This window comes from Chiloscyllium punctatum, chromosome 25 (genome assembly GCF_047496795.1).
Source record: "Chiloscyllium punctatum isolate Juve2018m chromosome 25, sChiPun1.3, whole genome shotgun sequence".
Classification (NCBI taxonomy): Eukaryota; Metazoa; Chordata; class Chondrichthyes; order Orectolobiformes; family Hemiscylliidae; genus Chiloscyllium; species Chiloscyllium punctatum.
The window spans coordinates 81,567,455-81,586,026 of record NC_092763.1 but is presented as its reverse complement, the minus strand read 5'-3'; positions in this window follow the sequence as shown (position 1 = coordinate 81,586,026).

Here is an 18,572-nt window from a genome sequence, read left to right as displayed (position 1 = left end):
ACGAGCAGCAGGCTGGTAAAGGAACGTGGAAGCTGAACACAAAGCTGTTGACCCCGGGAACATTGAGGAGCTCAGGAGGGACTACGCAGGTTGGAGAACCGTGAAGCCCCTCTTTGAGTCCCCAGCGGACTGGTGGGAAACAGTAAAAGGGAACATCAAGAGGTTCTTCATCCTCAAAGGTGTTCAGGAGGCGAGAGAGAGGTGGGGAAAACTGTCCCAGCTCCAGGAAAGTATGCAGAACCTGCTCCTGCTGCAGACGATGGGGGTGGATGTCACGGAGGACCTCAAGGAGGTGAAGGGCCAGCAAGCCTCGCTCTTTGCCTCAGAGGCCTCCAAGATAATCTTCCGGTCCAGGGTCCGCTCGGTGGAGCAGGACGAGACGTGCTCACGTTTCTTCTTCCAGAAGGTGCACAAAGAGAGCTCCGTGCTCAGCAGCCTGAAGGAAGAAGATGGCTCGATAACGTCATCTCAGGCTGACATCATGACAATCAGTAAATCTTCTATGCCAGTCTGTATGACGCGAAGCCGACCGACAGCGCGGCCTCCCAGTCATTCCTGTCCTCTATCATGGAGGTCTTAGACGACAGAACATGTGAGAGACTGGACCAGCCGCTATCTCTGGACGAACTGAACAAGGCCCTCGAGTCCTTCGAAAAGAATAAAACTCCTGGAAGCGACGGCTTACAAGTCGAGCTCTATTCTGCTCTGTGGGAATTGATCGGCCAGGACCTGCTGGAGGTGTACGTCAGTATGTTTTGGGCAGGTACCATGAGTGAATCCATGAGGAAAGGCATTATTACCCTCATCTACAAGCGGAAGGGGGAGAGGGAGGAACTCAAAAATTGGAGCCCAATCTCACTGTTGAATGCGGATTACAAAATTCTGTCAAAGGTAATCGCCAACCGGGTCAGGTCTGCTCTGGGGTCGGTGATCCACCCTGACCAAACCTGTGCTGTATCGGGCAGGAGGATCGCTGAGAGTCTCGCACTCCTCAGGGATACGATCGCCCAAGTGCAGGACAGAGGGTTGGACACCTGCCTCATCAGCCTGGACCAGGAGAAAGCCTTTGACAGGATATCACACAAGTATATGTGAGATGTTCTCTCCAAAATGGGCTTTGGGGAGGGAATCTGCAATTGGATCAGACTGCTCTACACCAACATTGTCAGTGCAGTCTCAATCAATGGGTGGGAATCAGATAGCTTCCCTGTCAGATCTGGAGTCAGGCAGGGCTGCCCTCTCTCTCCTGCCTTGTTTGTGTGCTGCATAGAGCCATTTGCTGAGTCCATCAGGAAGGATGGGAGCCTGAGAGGGGTGACTATTCCTGACAGCGGGAGCCTGCAGGTTAAGGCCTCCCTGTACGTGGATGACGTCGCTGTTTTCTGCTCGGATCCGCTGTCTGTGCACAGACTCATGTGCATCTGTGACCAGTTCGAATGGGCCTCGGGGGGCCAAGGTAAACCGAGGCAAGAGTGAGGTCATGCTCTTCGGGAACTGGGCCGACCAATCCTCGATCCCTTTCACCGTCAGGACCGACCACCTGAAGGTGCTGAGTATTTGGTTCGGGGAGGCTGGGGCGTGCGCCAAGTCTTGGGAGTAGTGTATCAGCAAAGTGAGGCAGAAACTGGGCAGATGGAAGCTACAGTCGCTCTCCATCGTGGGAAAAAACCAGGTCATCAGGTGTGAGGCACTGTCATTGCTATTCCCAGAACCTGTGCCGCTGCAGTCACCTGGGCCATCTTCCAGTTTATATGGAGGTCAAAGATGGACAGGGTCCGAAGGGACTCACTGTGCAAAGATCTGGGCAACGGGGGAAAAGATACACCCAATGCCACCCTCACCCTGATGGCCACCTTTGTGTGTGGCTGCATCAAGCTGTGCGTGGATCCCCGGTATGCAAACACTAAGTGTCACTACGTACTGAGGTTCTACCTGTCCCCAGTGTTGCGAAGTTTGGGCCTGGCCTCGCTGCCGCGGAACGCTCCAAGTAGTGGCCTCGAAGTGGCTGCGGGGGGGACGAGACTGTCACACACCTCCTTCTGGAATGTGCCTATGCAGAAGAAGTCTGGAGAGGAATGCAGTAGTGCTTGTCGAGGTTCGTCCTGAGCAGCGCCGTGACGCGGGACTCCGTGCTCTACGGCCTGTTCCCCGGGATGCACACCGAGAGGAACATCAACTGTGCCTGGAGGATTATCAACTCGGTGAAGGACGCTCTCTGGGTGGTCCGAAACCTGTTGATCCTCCAGCTGAAGGAGTTGACCATGGCTGAGTGCTGCAGACCGGCACATTCCAAGGTCCAGGACTATGTATTGAGGGATGTGCTGAAGTTTGGGGCAGCTGCCGCCAAGGCGCGGTGGGGAAAGACCACTGTGTAACATCTGCCTGCCTAAGAACAGGGGTCCCACGCAGTCATTTGGGCTCTGCTGACACCTCAGCTAAAAATGTAATCGTACAGACCTGTAAATAGGAATGATTGCTCTGTTTTCGGTATGCAAACAAATGGAACGTTTACATATGTATGGCATGTGCAACTGTACAGACCATCAAAGTATTTTATGAATAAAGTATATTATTGAAATTAAAAAAAAGGATGTGTATTGCCTGCAGGGTTTTGGGAACATCCTCCACCCACCCTCGAGCTTCACAATTGGAGGGAGCAGAGGTTACCTGACATATGTTTGGCAGCTGAAAGTGTGCCGAACCTGCTGGAATTTGGGACACGTGGCGGCGGATCTGCAGGAACTGCAAACAGGAGGGTCACCTGACTAAGGACTGTCAGGAAGCAAAGAGCTGCAACCTGTGTGGAGAGGCTGGCCACATGTACAAGACCTGCCCAAGACGGGGGGGGGCGGGGGGGGGGGCGGGGGGGGTGCGCCCACTTATGCACAGATGGCTGGAGGTGGCAACGTGAGCCATGGACCCCCAAAGACCAGTAAGGTCCACCCAGACAGCAGGGAAACGGAGTCTGGTGGCACCCAGAAAGAAGAACAGGCTGGAGTGGAGGAGGCGGCAGCCAGCGGAGAGACACAGCAGCTGATCCTAGCTCTAGCTGGGCAGATGGAAGAAATGGAGGAGGAGGTAATCAAGCAGGCAGAGGAGTGGATACCTGTTAAAAACAGGAAGAGAAAATCCTGCCAGGCCCCCAAAGCATCCCAGCAAAGGGGGAAAAGACAGCTGCACGAGGGAGGGACGGCCAGCTCTTCGGATGGGGAAGACAGGGGCAAGGAAGGCCATCACCACCAGAAGAAGAGACAGAGCGCCGTAGGTAAAGAGGAGGGCATTTCCTCCCAACCAGGAAACAACAGAACCCCCGAAGCCAACCCTTCACCCAGTGAGAACCAGGGGGTACCCACTGCCCCACAACTACAGGCAACCGAGATCTGTGATCCTCTGACAGTCCCATTGTCAGACACAGAACTGGACTGTGCGGACCCTTGCCTTGGCTCAATGACACCAGAGCAGGTAAATGACCCCAGTGGGGGCCTGGATAGCTACCTCAGCCCAGCCCAGTTCGTGCTCACCTTGGGGATGTAGACAAGCTACCCCAGAGACAGGACAGTCAAATGGACAACGGTTACCCCATAAACTGGGGGTTAAAGAAGGTTCATTTGCTATCGTATAATAGGGCACCCACTCAGTAGGTGGGTTCTGCTGAAGCCACAGCTAAATACTAAGAGACTGGATGGTTAATAAAGGGAACTGTAAATAGGATAACTGTAAATTCGATTAATTCAATCTGTTCTTTGTAATATTAAGACAAAGATTTATATCTATGAACAACATGACAAATTGTACAAGTACCAAAGATTTATTTCTATGAATAAAGTATATTTTGAAATAAAAAATATGTGTACTGCCTGCAGGATTTCCCTGGGGTAGGCTACTTTGATGTGACCTTCAGGAGTGTGAAGCAGTGCGAGCAGCCCCTGAAGGTCTTCAAGGAAAAGGAAGGGGAGCCGCTGTTCTCCATCTTGTTGGCGGTCCTGTTGTATGTGCTTCCTGTACAGAGTAGTCGGGTTGTTACGATCCATACGTACAACCCCTATGTTCCAGCAACCGATGTCCTGACATTCCTGAGAAGATACGTGCAGGTTGAGGGAGGAAGCACTAACGTGGTTGACGCTTTTGGGATCTGGACCAGCAAATGACAGGTCAAGGTAACCCTGAGGGTTGATGCCAGTGGGAACATCGTCCACCCACCCTCCAGCTTTGCTATCGGGGGGAGCAGAGGGTACCTGACATACGCGGGGCAGCCGAAAGTGTGCCGAACCTGCGGGAGGTCAGACACATGGCGGCGGACTGCAAGGTCATGATCTGTCAGAACTGCAAGAAGGAGGGTCACCCGACCAAAGAATGCAAGGAGGCCAAGAACTGCAATCTGTGCGGGGAGGCAGGCCACATATACAGGGCCTGCCCAAGACGAGGGGCCGCCACCTACACGCAGATGGTTGGGGGTGGGCTGCAAAAGGACAGCAAGGCACCACAAACCAGCAAGGGAACGGTGTCTGGGGGCAAAAGGAAGGAGAGGCCGGAGCAGAGCAGATGGCAGCCACCGGAGAGGGACAGCGGCCGAGCGAAGCTCCTACAGAACAGACGGAGGAGGAGGAGGGAATGAAGGAGGCAGATCAAACAGGAGGAAGAAAACCCGCCAGGCCGCCAAAACCTCCCAGAAAAGGGGGAAACGGCAGCTGCACAGGGAAAACATGGACAGCTCTTTGGAGGGTGAGGATGGGCGCAAGGAGGGTCGTCACCAAAAGAAGAGACAGAGCACTGCGGGGAGAAAGGAGGGCAGCACCTGCCAAACAAGGGACGAACCTCCTAAGGCAATGGGAAAAGACCATCCACCCACCAGGTGAAAGCCAGGAGGGCCCCACCGCCACACAGCTCCAGGTCACTGGGAGCAGCGACCCTCTGACAGTCCCGCTGTAAGATATAAAACCAGACCGCGCGGACCCTGGTCCCGGCCCGATGACACTGGAGCGGGCAAATGGGCCCAGTGAGGAGCTGGACAGTGACCTCAGCCCCGCGAGGGTCCAGCAGTTTGTGTTCCTCACGGGGATGCAGACAGCTACCGCAGAGGGGCAGGACCAGCGGCAAATGGACACGGGTAACCTCACAACCTGTTAAAATGGGGATAAGAATTGCAAGCATTAATGTGCGCACCATAAAATCTGCTACGCGATGTGTTTCTACGTTGGCCTTCCTCGCCAACGTCAAAGCCGATGTCCTGTTTCTGCAGGAGTGTGGGATACCGCACCTCAGCAGCTACAGGAGATGGTCGAGCTTGTGGGCCCATGGGCCGTCAGTTTGGTCGGGGGGCAACGATAGCCGCGCCTCCGGCCTGGGTATCCTGTTGCGAGGAGGCAACTTCACCATCTCCGAGGTTAAGGAGGTGGTGGGCGGGCACCTCCTCGTTGCCGACGTCATGTACAGGAATGCTCCCCGAGACTGATTAATGTGTACGCCCCAGTGGGTAAGAGTGAACGGTTGGCCGTCCTGCAGCAGCTTCCGCTGTTGCTGGCTATGCCCAGGCTGGTCATTCTGGCCGGAGACTTCAACTGTATCATTGATGCAGATGGACGATCCGTCGGGGAGGACAGTAAACTGGATGTATATGGGAGATGTTCTCTCCAAAATGGGCTTTGGGGAGGGAATCTGTAATTGGATCAGACAGGTCTACACCAACATTGTCAGTGCAATCTCAATCAATGGGTGGGAATCAGATAGCTTCCCAGTCAGATCTGGAGTCAGGCAGGGCTGCCCTCTCTCTCCTGCCTCGTTTGTGTGCTGCATAGAGCCACTTGCCGAGTCCATCAGGAAGGATGCGAGCCTGAGAGGGGTGACTATTCCTGCCAGCAGAGGCCTACAGGTTAAGGCCTCTCTGTACATGGATGACGTCACCATTTTCTGCTCGGATCTGTTGTCCTTGCACAGACTCATGTGCATCTGTGACCAGTTCGAGTGGGCCTCGATCCTCGATCCCCTTCACCGTCAGGACCAACCACCTGAAGGTGCTGGGTATTTGGTTCAGGGGAGCTGGGGCATGCGGCAAGTCTTGGGAGGAGCGGATCAGGAAGATGAGGCAGAAACTAGGCAGATGGGAGCTACGGTCACTCTCCATCGCCAGGAAAAATGTGGTCATCTGCTGTGAGGTTCTCTCAGTATTGTTATATGTGGCACAGGTCTGGCCTATCCCCAGAACCTGTGCCGCCGCAGTCACCCGGGCCATCTTCCACTTCATGCGGAGATCAAAGATGGACCGGGTCCGAAGGGACTTGCTGTATAAAGATCTGGGCAACGGGGGAAAAAATACACCCAATGCCACCCTCACCCTGATGGCCACCTTTGTGTGTGGCTGCATCAAGCTGTGCGTGGATCCCCGGTACGCAAACACCAAGTGTCACTACGTACTGAGGTTCTACCTGTCCCCGGTGTTGCGAAGGATGGGCCTGGCCTCGCTGCCGCGGATCGCTCCAAGTAGTTCCGTATCACCTGTCCTTCGTGGAGAAGTTTATGAAGAAAAACACCTTTGACCACAAGTCCATCAGGAAGTGGTCAGCACGTAGCGTCCTTGAGACCCTTCGGGAAAAGGAGAGGGCGGATCCTGTCGAGCGGTTCCCTGAGCAGACTGTCAAAGCCATTTGGCAGAATGCCTCATCGGCAGAACTTTCCAACAAGCACCAAGACATGGCTTGGCTGGTGGTGAGAAGGGCTCTGCCTGTGAGATCCTTTATGCAGGCCCGGACTCTCAGCCGCACCGCACGCAACCCTTGAAGCGGCTGTAGGGGGGACGAGACTGTCACACACCTCCTTCTGGAATGTGCCTATGCAGAAGAAGTCTGGAGAGGAATGCAGTGGTGTTTGTCGAGGTTCATCCCGAGCAGCGCTGTGATGTGGCCCTACGGCCTCTTCCCCGGGATGCACACCGAGAGGAACATCAACTGTGCCTGGAGGATCATCAAGTCAGTGAAGGACGGTCTCTGGGTGGCCCAAAACCTGTTGATCTTCCAGCTGAAGGAGTTGGACTGAGTGTTGCAGACTGGCACATTCCAAGGTCCAGGACTATGTGCTGAGGGATGCACTGAAGCTTGGGGCAGCTGCTGCCAAGACGCTGTGGGGAAAGACCACTGTGTAAGGTCTACCTGCCTAAGAAGAACAGGGGTCTAGATTAGAGTGGTGCTGGAAATGCACAGCTGGTCAGGCAGCATCTGAGGAGCAGGACAATGATGAAGGGCTTTTGCCCAAAACGTCGATTTTCCTGCTCCTCGGATGTTGCCTGACCAGCTGTGCTTTTCCAGCACCACTCTAATCTAGACTCTGGTTTCCAGCATCTGCAGTCCTTGGTTTTACCTAAGAAGAACAGGGGCTCCACTCAGTAATTGGGCTCTGTTGATGCCTCAGCAGAATATCTGGATAGTCAATGTACAGACTTGTACATACGAATGATTAATTCCGATCTCTGTATGTAAAGAAATGGAATGTATACGTATGTATGGCATCACCAATTGTATAAATATCAAAATAATTTTATGAATAAAGTATATTTTTGAAATGAAAAAAACTTGTAATTCCAAATGGAAGAGGTCATAGGTTTGGAAGGAGCTGCCTACAGAGCCTTGAGAATCTTGCAGTACATCTTGTAGCTAGTACATGCTATTTCTCTTGAGTGTCAGTGTTGGAAGAATTGTGCACTTCAGGATGTGATATCAGTCAAGGTGCCTGCTTTGGCTGGGATGCTGTCAAATTTTTTGAGTGTTGTTGGAACCGCAGCCATCTAGGCAAGTGGGGAGTATTCCATCACACTCCTGACTTGTGGCATGTAGATGGTGGACAGGCTTTGGGGAGTCAGGAGGTGGATTACTCACCGTAATATTCCTATCCTCAGATCTGCTTTTGTGGCCATTCTCTTTATTTGGTGAGTCTATTTCAGTTTCTGATCAATAGTAACCCCCAGGTGGGGTTGGCTGTTGGTAATTCAGTGACGGTAATGTCCTACAAATTCCCTTTCAAGCCGCTCATCATCTCGACTTGGAAATATATCCCTTTACCTTCAGGGTTGAAAATCATGGACTTCTGTCCCTGATAGTGATGGGCGTACCTGCACCCCAAAGACTGCAATGATTCAGGAAGGAAACTCCTCACCACCTTCTCGAAGGCGATGAGAGATGGGTAATATATGCTGGCCCAGCCAGCATTTCCCATATTCTGCAAACGAACAAAAAAAAAAGCCTTGCTTCACTTTCAGGAAATGAATGATGCTAATTTCAATGTATTTCATTGCCAACTATCTACAGAGGCCCTTTGAAGCTAAACCCAGGGGAGGTTGTTAGATACAGCCTTCAGTGTATTTTGCCTTGTACTGTATGTCACATCAATTGTAGACTCTGAAATAGCCATACCATCTGCAGGATCATGTTCCGATCAAAGCTCATTTCAAATGATTTGGCCCAAAAGGAGGAACAAAATGTTGAACAAAGAGAATCACGGAGTCTGATTTAATCCTTTATGAATAAATACTTTTTTTCTTCTCATTGAAACATCAGGTATCTGTCTAAATATTCTAATTCGTCGTCCAGGTTGAAAAACCTATCAACAAGCACAAATGTTGCCATTCCCGGTTCAGTGTCCTAGATGTTGGTGGGGGTATAGTTTATGAGGTAATATTCATGAACACACGCAAAACAAAGACGATGTGAAACCTTCAACGTAGAGCCAAGCAGGGATCCCACAGGTGGCTTTCCCCATGTTCGCACTGACTCACCCAGTTAACCAGTGCAAGGCTCAATGGTCCGAAAGTTACACACCAGCCTGAAGAAAATTCCAGCCCTTCGTAAAGAAAAAAAGAGTTTCAGTTATGTGATGACAGCTAAAGCCCCAGGAGATCCCAAAGTGCTTTGCAGCTAATTTGGAGAATTTGGTAATATGAGTGGCATTGGTGATAACAGACTCGAATTAAGCATGATGTCATGAATCAAGCTGATAATGGTCAATAACCTGTGTTCCTTGAAAGTGGAGTCACAGGTAGTGAAGAAGGCATTTAGTGTGCTTGCCTTTAATGGTCAGTGCTTTGAGTATAGGAGTTGGAAGATCTCGTTGCAGCTGTACAGGATATTGGTTAGGCCACGTTTGGAATACTGCTTGCAATTCTAACCTTCTGCGATGGGGAAGATGTTGTGAAACTCAAAAGGGTTCAAAAAAAATTTACAAGGATGTTACCAGGGTTGGAGGATTTGAGCTATAGGGAGAGGCTGAACAGGCTGGGGCTGTTTTCCCTGGAGCGTTGGAGGCTGAGGGATGACCTTATAGAGGTTTATAAAATCATGAGGGGCATGGATAGGACAAATAGGCAAAGTCTTTTGTCCTGGGTAGGGGGGGTCCAAAACTAAAGGGCATAGATTTAAGGTGAAAGGGAAATAATTTAAAAGGGACCTAAGGGGCAACCTTTTCATACAGAGGGCTGTGTGTGTATGGAATGAGCTGCCAGTGAAGTGGTGGGGGTTCGTATGATTACAACATTTAAAAGATACCTGGATGGGTATATGAATAGGAAGGGTTTAGAGGAATCTTGGCCAAATGCTGGCAAATGGGACTAGATTAATTTAGGATATAGAACGTAGAACATAGAAAGGTACAGCACAGAACAGGCCCTTTGGCCCACAATGTTGTGCCGGGAATTAGTCCTAATGTAAAATATAGTAACTTAACCTACGCACCCTCAACTCACTGCTCTCCATTGCCTGTCCAGAAGTCGCTTAAATGTCCCTAATGACTCTTCTTCCACCACCACAGCTGGCAACGCATTCCATGCATTCACAACTCTCTGCATAAAGAACCTTCCTCTGACGTCCCCTCTATACCTTTCTCCTAATATCTTAAAACTATGACCCCCTCATACCAGTGAATCTTGCCCTGGGGATAAATCTCTGGCTATTGACTCTATCCATTTCTCTCATTATCTTGTATACCTCAATCAGGTCACCTCTCTTCCTCCTCTCCAGAGAGAAAAGTCCAAGCTTAGTCAACCACTCTTCATAAGGCAAGCCCTCCAGTCCAGACAGCAGCCTGGTAAACCTTTGCATCGTCTCTTACATCTCTGTATCTTTCCGACAGTAGGACGACCAGAACTGGACACAATATTCCAAATGTGATCTTACCAGGGAGTGTAGAGCTGTAGCATTCGAGTTCGACCTTCCAAAATGCATCGCTTCACATTTATCCAGGTTGACTTTCATTTGCCATTTCTCAGCCCAGCTCTGCATCCTGTCTATGTAGCGCTGCAGCCTGCAATAGTCCTCGATACTATCAACGGCACCTCCAATGTTTGTGTCATCTGCAAATTTACTAACCCACCCCTCAACCTCCTCATCCAAGTCATTTATAAAAACTACAAAGAGCAGAGGCCCTCGAACAGAGCCCTGTGGGACACCACTCAACACTGACCTCCAGGCAGAATACTTTCCATCTACAACCACTCTCTGCCTTCTGTCAGCCAGCCAATTCTGAATCCAGACAGCCAAATCTCCCTGTATCCCATACTTCCTGACTTTATGAATGAGCCTACAATGGGGAACCTTATCAAATGACTTGCTGAAGTCCATATACACCACATCCACTGCTCAACCTTCATCGTCCTGTCTTGTCACCTCCTCAAAGAACTCAATAAGATTTGTGAAGCATGACCTGCCCCTCACAAAGCCATGCTGACTGCCTTTAATCACACTATGTTTTGCCAAATAGTCATAAATCCTATCCCTCAGATTCCTTTCCAAAACTTTGCTGACCACAGACATAAGACTCACTGGTCTGTAATTGCCAGGGATCTCCCTATTATCCCTATGTGATCGGCATGGACGAGTTGGATCGTACGGTCTGTTTCTGTGCTGTACAGTTCTATGATTCTATTTACTTTTGATCTTGCGCATAAATTCACTAGTATGATATCAAGGTTCAGGGGTTAAATCAGAAAGACAGATTCTGTGTAAACAAGATTGTAGCATTGGCACAGAGAGAAACAGAGTGAATGGTCGGAAGAAGAATCACATTGGTCTCAAAATGTTGACTCTGTTTCTCTCTGCATAGATACTGCCAGACCTGCCGAGATTCTCTAGAAATGTTTGTTTCAGAGTTCCAGCATCCATACTATTAGCACAGATAAGACTGGAAGAGACAAAGTTTATGGAAGATTCAGGGTTGGCCGAATTGAAATCCAGTTACAAAATTAGAGCCTTGATAGGTTAGATAGAGAGACCATAAGACCATAAGACATAAGAGTGGAAGTAAGGCCATTCGGCCCATCGAGTCCACTCTGCCACTCAATCATGGCTGCTGGGCACTTCAACTCCACTTACCCGCATTCTCCCCGTTGCCCTTAATTCCCCAAGACAACAAGAATCTATCAGTCTCTGCCTTGAAGACATTTAGCGACCCGGCCTCCACTGCACTCTGCGGCAATGAATTCCACAGGCCCACCACTCTCTGGCTGAAGAAATGTCTCCACATTTCTGTTCTGAATTTACCCCTTCTAATTCTAAGGCTGTGTCCATGGGTCCTAGTCTCCTCACCTAACGGAAACAATTTCCTAGCATCCACCCTTTCCAAGCCATGCATTATCTTGTATGTCTCTATTAAGTCTCCCCTTAATCTTCTGAACTCCAATGAATACAATCCCAGGATCCTCAGCTGTTCCTCATATGTTAGACCTACCATTCCAGGGATCATCCATGTGAATCTCCGCTGGACACGTTCCAGTGCCAGTATGTCCTTCCTGAGGTGTGGGGACCAAAACTGGACACAATACTCCAAATGGGGCCTAACCAGAGCTTTATAAAGTCTCAGTAGCACAATGTTTTTATATTCCAACCCTCTTGAGATAAGTGACAGCATTGCATTCGCTTTCTTAATCACAGACTCAACCTGCATGTTGACCTTTAGAGAATCCTCGACTAGCACTCCCAGATCCCTTTGTACTTTGGCTTTACGGGTTTTCTCACCGTTTAGAAAGTAGTCTGTGCTTTTATTCTTTTTGCCAAAGTGCAAGACCTCACATTTGTTCACGTTGAATTCCATCAGCCATTTCCTGGACCACTCTCCCAAACTGTCTAAAATCTTCTGCAGCCTCCCCACTTCCTCAGTACTACCTGCCTGTCCACCTATCTTCGCATCATCGGCAAACTTCGCTAGAATGCCCCCAGTCCCTTCATCCAGATCATTAATATATAATGCGAACAGCTGTGGCCCCAACACTGAACCCTGCGGGACATCGCTCGTCACCGGCTGCCATTCCGAAAAAGAACCTTTTATCCCTGAATCTACCTCTATCTTCTCGGATGTGGAGGGTCCAGGTAAAATCTTTAATTATAGCTAAACTGTTCACAGTGATATCAGGAAAATCTTCATGTCACAAAGGGTCACGGAGACAATGCTTATGTTACCTTCAATAACATAAAAAACTCGGGGTGGATCAAACAGCATTGAAGAATCCAACAGATGTTATTACAGTTCACTAAAAGATGCAAGTATTACATTCACAGGTACATCAGTGTCCTGGTGTCATTAAGTTATTCAGTTACAAACAGCAGTATTCAAGTGATTCCTGGACTTCAGGGGTTAAGGTACAAGGAGAAATTGTACACATTAGGCCTGTTTTCTCTAGAATGTAGAAGTTTCAGGAGTGATCTGATCAAAGCATTCAAGACATTAACAAGAAATGACAGGGAAGATAAAGATAAACGATTTTCATTGATTGGAGATTCTAGAACTAGAATCACTGTCTAGGAATTAAGGGGCAAGAGTTTTCAGGAGAGATGTTAGGAAGCACTTCTAAACACCAAGGCTGGGAGAGGTTTGGAACTCTCTTCCACAAATGCCAGTGGATGCCAGATCAGTTGTTAACGTTAAACTCTCTATCACTTCCTGTCATGTGGGGTTTATCATTATTAGGACCTTGTTCCTTGGTTTTGACTCTAGTCTGGTCGACTTAATCCTCCTAAGTTTGATCTCTTGTCTTCACCATTTGTTTCAAAATCCTTTCTCCTTCCTTAATTATCTCAATGGTAAGATCATCAGCCCAAGCCAATGTTAATTTGCACATGGTTCCATTAATATTAAGATGACGACTTAGGGGCTTTGCTTCTTTATTTGACAAGTACCTCTTTGTGCTGATGATGCAGTATCTCCTCCTTTGTCCTTCATATGCTACTGGAACCTACCAGGACCACAACAATTGTATCATTTCGCTCTCCCTGCACATTCCTCTCCAGCCCTGAGCAGGTATCCTCAACCCTGGCACTATGCACACCTCACAACCTACTGGATTTACATTCTTTGCTTCAGAGAACTGTGTCAATTCCCCTTACTGTCCCCCACCAACACTGAATTCATTTCTCTTCCCCTCTTGAATGGCTTCCTACACCACATCACCATGGTCAGTTAGTCACCTATCCTGCAGCCCTCACTCTCATCCAAGCTAGCTGAAAGAGTCTCAAACCTATTGGACATGTACAGAGACTGCCATTCCTGCCCTCCTAACCTCCGCGTACCCTCACCTTATACATTCATAGGTACACCCTCCTGTCCCTGACCACTGACTGAGTCAGAAGACCCTCTCCAAAATGGTGTGACTGCATCCGGTTACAAACTGTCCAGATAACTTCCCCCTTCCCTGATGAACCACAGAGAATGGTAAGGGCATGGAATGCTTTGCCTGCAACGGTAGTAGATTCGCCAACTTTAAGTACATTTAAGTCGTCATTGGACAAGCATATGGACGTACATGGAATAGTGTAGGTTAGATGGGCTTCAGATTGGTCATATTGGCTGCAGATGCTGGAAAACTGATTCTGGATTAGTGATGCTGGAAGGGTACAGCAGTTCAGGCAGCATCCAAGGAGCAATAAAATTGGTAGTATGACAGGTCAGCGCAACATCGAGGGCCGAAGGGCCGTACTGTGCTGTAATGTTCTATCTTCTATGTCTATAGTTCAGCTCCAGCTCATAAACTCAGAACCAAAACTGCCTAGACTTCAAATACCTCCTGTTCATGATTTACTCAAGAGTATTTCCATGGGCAGTATGGTAGCTCAGTGGTTGGCACTGCTGCTTCACAGCACCAGGGTCTCAGGTTCAATTCCAAACTTAGGTGACCGTCTGTGTGGAGTTTGCACATTCTCCCTGTGACTGTGTGCATTTCCACCCACAATCCAAAGACGTGCAGCTCAGGTGAATTGGCCGTTCTAAATTGCCCATAGTGTTAGGTGCATTAGTCAGAGGAAAATGGGCTTGGATGGGTTACCCTTCAGAGGGTCGGTGTGGACCTGTTGGGCCGAAGGGCCTGTTTCCACACTGTAGGGAATCTAGTCTAAACTGGCACCTATGAACTCCCACATGCTATGATTATGGCATGTTACCCATCTGATCACCTTTTCATGCATTTCAATAAATTGTTAAATTATTTTATATACTTACTTATGTTGCCTTTCACATATTTTGTTAACTTTGCCAACAATATATTCTGTTAAAAGTAAAAAAAAAGACTTTTACCACTTATCAGAGTCTCAGCAACCAGTTAGCTGCTTTCTCTGTAACAGAGCAAAGACCAATCCCAAACAGGTTCAATGAATCTACCTCGATTCCAGATTGTATTTCTCATGGTCAAGCACCTTCCTTACTCCTCTAGGTACTGCTGACTGCATCTCGCAATGGTTCTCACACATCTCCCCTCTAGGTGCTGCTGATAACCTGTCACATGGTCCTCACCTCGTCTGCTCCACATTATCATTTCTCCACTATTGCAGTGGCACAAGTCTGGAACTCCCTTCCTGAATGCACTGTGGGCTACCTCCAGCCAAGGATGGCCATGATTGAGGAAGGCTCCTCGAAGTGATCATACACAACAAGCTTTCTTGGACTCTTCATGTGGACGCACTGGTCACAATGGCCCAACAACATCTACTCTTCCTCACACAGCTGAGGAAATTTGGCATGATGGTGAATACCCTTGACAACTTTTGTAGGTGCACCATCGAGAGGATTCTGTTTAGATGTATCACTACCTGGTATGGCAACTGTACCATTCAAGATCAGAGATGGTTACAGAGAGTGGGGAACTCGGCCCGGACAATCACAAAGGCCAACCTCCCATCTCTAGAATCCATCTACCAGGCCTGTTGTCAAGGAAAGGCTGCCAGCATTCTCAAAGATCCATCCCACCCTGGCAATGTTTTTTCACAACCTCTAACATCGGGGAGAAGGTACAGAAGCCTGAACACACACACCAGCTGGTTTTGAAACAATTTCTACCCTATTGTTGTTAGAATACCAAATGGACTCACAAACTCTTAATATTCACCTGTACCTGCGTTTGTGTTTTGCCGCTGTTTACCTATTTCTTACTTGTCTATGCTACTGAACTCTGTGATCTGCCTGTATCGCTCACAAGACAAAGCTTTTCACTGTGCCTCGGTACATGTGACAATAAATTCAATTCAATTCACTTCAATTCAATTCAGGTAGCTCATCACCACCTCCTTGAGGACAATTAGTGATTAGATTAGATTACTTACAGTGTGGAAACCGGCCCTTCGGCCCAACAAGTCCACACCGACCCGCCAAAGAGCAACCCACCCACACCTATTCCCCTATATTTACCCCTACACCTAACACTATGGGCAAATTCCCATGGCCGATTCACCTGACCTGCACATCTTTGGATTGTGGGAGGAAAACGGAGCACCCAGAGGAAACCCACGCAGACACGGGGAGAACGTGCAAACTCCACACAGTCAATTGCCTGAGGTCGGCAACATCTGATGGGCAACATTTTTTTAACAGTGTCAATGGACACCAATGTTTGTTGAAAGGAAGGCAGTAATGCCTAAAAGCAATGCCCACATCCTATGATAAAGAAAAAAGACCCTGCTCATGTAAGTGGAGTTCCTTATCCCAGATTATTAGTGTGAATCTCTTCTGCATTTTCTCTAAAGGTTTCCCATTCTTTCTGAAGTGCAGTGGTGAAAACTGGGCATAGTACTGTAGTTGCGGTTGAATTAATGTTTTTTAAAGGTTTTCATGTTTTTGGTCATTGTCTCAATTCATAAAGCACAGGGTAAAGCTGCATAATTATCAGAAAAGATTGTTTCCAGGGAAGATGATTGTCAGAGGTTGGGCAAAGAAAGAGAAGTGTTATAAAAACTGGTAGATGCTATAACGGGAAAATCTCAAATGGGTCACTAAACCCCACCATCTGAACACATTTTGAGTTCTTATCGTGATGGCTAGAGAAGATAACTAGATAGGATTGAATAACATTTAATGATTAAGATTTAGTTCAAATCTCACATTCCTACCTTCGAGCAGTGTCGACACTTCAAAAAATAATTAATTACATGTAAAGTGCTTTGGGACTTTGGGATTGTGAAAGGTTCTTTTGTAAAACACAGAAGCCCTTTAAAACCAACACTCAATTAAAGTGAATTATTCACTTTCATATTCTTCTGCTGATTTGCCTTTCTGCTTTTATTATAAACAGACAAACTTTTTTAACAGTGAGTGGTAATGGCAAAATCAAGTAACTTGACTTCATTAAGCTGACAGAGTAAGGAAGTCGAATTAGCATCAGTGCGCATAACACTGGGGTCCTCCAGCATTGACTGTCTGTCTTAATTTAATTCCCTTGCACTGCTGAACTCAACAACACCTTCGAGTCAAACTCCTCAAAGAAACCAACGCTGCCTTTGTTACTTAACCAAAATGATCTGGAAGCCAATTTTGTGCTCGACAAAGGGATCAAAATCATGATGTTAAAGTGAAGAAGCCTCAGATGATTTTTTTTCCTCAACATTCTACATTTTGGCAATATTTAAGGAAACAACAAAGGGTTGATATTAACTTGTGCTACAGTGTCAATGAACACCAATGTATGTTGAAAGTGAGGCAGTAACTTTTTTATTCACTCATGGGGGTATGGGCATGACTGACTGGGCCAGCATTTCCTGCCTGTCCCTAGTTGCCCCCTTGAAGAAGGTGGGGGCAAGCTGCCTTCTTGAACCACTGCAGGCCACGTGCTTTGGTAGACCCACAATGCCTCGAGGAAGGGAACTCCAGGATTTGGACCCAGTGACAGTGAAGGAACGGCACCCTATTACATCAATTACTAGGGGACACAGGGTCAAGGTGTGGGGGGCAGGGTGAGGAGGTCGGGTTAAAAAAATGTGCGAGGCAAGTTTTTCCCACAAAGAGCGGTGAGTGCGTGGAACGTGTTACCACAGGAGGTGGTGGAAGCAGACACAATATCAGCATTTGAGAAGCAAATGCTGGACAAATACATGAATAGGATGGGAATAGAGGGATATGGATCCTGTAAGTGAAGACAGTTTTAGACTGGAAGGGCAAAAGCACAGGCTTGGAAAGCCGAAGGGCCTGTTCCTGTGCTGTATTGTTCTTTGTTCTTTGTTATTTTCCTTTATGTATCCAAGTCAGGCTGATGAATGGCTTAGAGGGGAACCTGCAGGGGGTGGTGTTCACATGTATCTGCTGTCCTTATCCTTCCTGATGGAAGTGGTTGTAGATTTGGAAGGTACTACCAAAGGATACTTGGTGAATTTCTGCAGGGCATCTTGTAAATGGTACATACTGTTGCCACTGAGCGAGGGAGTGGATGTTTATGGATGTGGTGGCAATCAAGTTTCTTGAGTGTGATTGGAGCTGCACCCATCCAGGCAAGTGGGGAGTATCCGTTACTGCACAGAAGAATACAAAGAAAGAACATTGTGATAAGGAGACTAGAAAGAAGTGGGATGGGGAAATGCACCCATCCAGGCACGTGGGAAGAACTTGCAATGATCAGAGTCTGCCTTCAATGTGTATTGATACAATGTTTCTATGGATGGCGATAAATCACGTGTGAAAGGAACCCAAGGAAGTCCAGTCATTGTCGTAAAGCAGAATAGGCTGCAGCCAATTTGCATGCAGCATGTTCCCACAAATTGTAATCTATTATGACTAGATAATCTGCCTGGCCATGGTGACTGAGGGCAAAGTATTCCAGGATGCTGGAGTAGCTTCATCGCGCTTCATCAAAATGCTGACTTGAAACCATTCGCACCCAGCTAGGGTCCAAATCAGCAACAGTATCTCCCAATCAAAGCTGGGCTACCTCAGCAACAAACACAGGCAGGACAGAAGTTCCTTGTCAGACCCACACCAGTCACATAAAGCAGTGTGGTTTCCAGCTGGCATGTTCATGTAACATCATGATACAGGAACATCAACTAGCCACAAAAACACATGACCTACTCTCACTAGTATCCTTACGTACAATTGAGGAAGGACACCATTAAGACTGGGATAACATATCTATCCTAGGACAAGCCAAACAGAGACATGTACAAGAATTCTGAGAAGCAGGGCCTTCCAACTGGAACTCTATCAATAAACACATTGACGTGGACTCCACTTACCAACATCTGAGAAAAAAAACAGGAACTGAAATCACCGCAGGAAATGACATCACCAACCCATGGAAACCTAAAGACATAAATAGAAAGTGGGTCACTAACCCCAATCTTTACCGGAGG